General features: G+C 38.4%; 1 pseudogene; it reads left to right on the forward strand.

The window, feature by feature from the left end:
- Window positions 1-859: 859 nt before the first annotated feature.
- On the forward strand, window positions 860-2,585 carry LOC119644152 (annotated as a pseudogene).
- Window positions 2,586-2,591: the final 6 nt, after the last annotated feature.

Here is a 2,591-nt window from a genome sequence, read left to right on the forward strand (position 1 = left end):
GACCCATTCAATAAGTATGTCTTCGATATCTACAACCTTTTAAAAGACCCAAGTATTGAAAAATGCCACATCATCTGGATCCCAGGTCACTGCGGTTTTAGTATCAATGAAAAAGCGGACTTGCTCGTCAAGCTAGGTTCAATGGTACAGTTTTGTCCATAAACTACCCCCCCAGCGAAGCTTTTCTGCTAGTCAAAAAACGCATCGTAAAAGAATGGAAAGATGAGTATCATGTTTTAGCTAGAGAAAAAAGTGACCGGCTGTTCTACAAAATTTACCCTTTTTTGACACCCACGCTTCTACCTAAAGGAAAATTCGCAACATGGGAATTTAAAGTTCTTCACCGTCTTATGAGTAATCACACCTACGACAAGGTCTATTTTAAAATGATCAAAGTCTCCTCCTCTGACATCTGTGAGGATTGCAATATTACTGAGTCTGCCGAGCACCTTATTTTTGAGTGCAGGAGGTTTGACATCATTAGACAATCTTTCAGTATATTTAACCTGTATAACAATCTATATGAAATTTTTCGTGCTGGTAACTTTAGGCATTTGAAGCAACTGACTGCCTTTATCAAATCAGCTGAGTTTTCATTCTAATTTTAAATTTAGTATTTCTATTACAATCACGAATCGCCTACACTTTTTCTTTTATCGGCATTATTAGCCGGATCTTGACAGTACAGTACCAAGTACGGTGATTTATGGATAGACAGCGGAACAGAGCCTCTCATTGCGAACACTCTGCCACATCAGTCTACCTATGCTTAAATTTTTTCATCAATCGCTCTCAACTTCGTTTCTGGATTATGGATCTAACATTAACTTAACTGGTCCAATCCATCTCTAAACAAACAAAAAAAAAAAAATACTATAAGCCTTAACTGCTCATCATGTATGACTTAAACCAGAAAACAATTTTTGTTTTGGATCACACACAATACTTTAGTATATGTAGTGAGGATTACATAGCATAAGATTATCTTAAAGGTAAAACGGGACCGTCTAATGATGCAATTCCTAGCACTTCATCAGGCTTGCAATTTAGCAAAAGTCTATGGACTTGTTCTGTGGAATCTTCAATTGAGTATTGTCGTATTGTTTGGGATTTATTTCATCGTGGAAAATTGGTACGTTTTATTGTAAGTGATACTGCCGCTCATATTGTGAATACCTGGGAGTTTGCCACACAAAATATATCGCACGTATTAAATGCCATGGCTTTAGTAGTAGGAGTGCCCTAACGTAATACACAATCGTCAGATTATTCGATTATACATGGATTGCGAGCAGCCATAGAGGCCTTAGCTGAGCCAACCGAGCAGCAGCTTAAGTTGACGCAGGCAGCGGAAAACACAATAACGACTAACGAAAAAATACCAAACAAAGGCAGAGTTATTTGTGTGACTTCAGCGCGTGATAATCCTAGTATGAAAAGCTTGGAAGATATTTTCCATAATGTATTAATGCAGCAGAACACATTAGCCATGACACAAAAGAAGTATTGAGTATAGATCATTGCCATTTGGTCATAATTAACGTTGTTCCGATGAATGTAGAAACTTTGGTGACAAACCGTAAGCAAATTGATTTATCAAGCTGCTTATCGACGGCAATACACACAACTAGTGCCCCGGAAATTTCTAATAAGCTAACTCATCTTATAATGAGCCACTATGATTTGGCCAGTACTACGGTTACGGGAATCCCAATGAAAGAGGAACAAAATGCCAATTCAAGTGCTAATTATGATGTGGAAATCCTTCATGCACGTAATGCTCATACGGCTATATGTGGTAATGAAGTTTTATTACCCACGAGTATTAAAGAAGAAGCTGAGTACGAAACTGTAACATTGAAATGGTGCACTCCGCGGGGTTGTGGTGCTTCAGATATGTCAGCTTGTCCGCCGTGTTTAGCACAACATCGGGTAACTCCGGTGAATGTTACCTCCCGTCCGAGTTCATGCTTGACTAATTTTTTGTTGAACGGTCGTTCAGTGTTACTGGAAATGCCAAGGTGATCGAAAGGGTTAGTAATCTGAGAACTTTTGAAAATATCTGATATTTACAGAAAAGCAGGCGGAAAAACCACCAGTCATTTGTTATCTGCTCGCGGTGGCGAAATCTTTATACATTCTTTGCAAATAACACGTTCTTGCTTGGAAGATCCTCCTTCAATATCCGAAGGTCCTGGCGGACGCGTTCTACGGACTACATCGAACTCCTGATCGCCTACATAAGAAATCGCGATATTTCCCGTTAACACTCAACACCACTATGGTACACAATCTGCATCGAAATATGCCTTGGTTATTAAATTTTTTGAGGAAAATCGCTAAAGAAGACATGGATAAAACAGATGAAGTGCAATGTCAACAAAATATATTTGAACTGTATACGGCGGCATCCAGGGGAGAATTATTGCCATTTGCCATGAATAGTAATAGGTAAGGCAATGTGAAGACTCTTTCTACAATTAATTTGCACAGCTATATGATTCGAAACATATAAAATATGTATACTTCAAAAATTGAACACTCCTTATTTCCCTAGATTGAAAGGCATCAAAAAAACAGAGCAATATCGT

This window comes from Glossina fuscipes, unplaced genomic scaffold (genome assembly GCF_014805625.2).
Source record: "Glossina fuscipes isolate IAEA_lab_2018 unplaced genomic scaffold, Yale_Gfus_2 93300, whole genome shotgun sequence".
Taxonomy (NCBI): domain Eukaryota; kingdom Metazoa; phylum Arthropoda; class Insecta; order Diptera; family Glossinidae; genus Glossina; species Glossina fuscipes.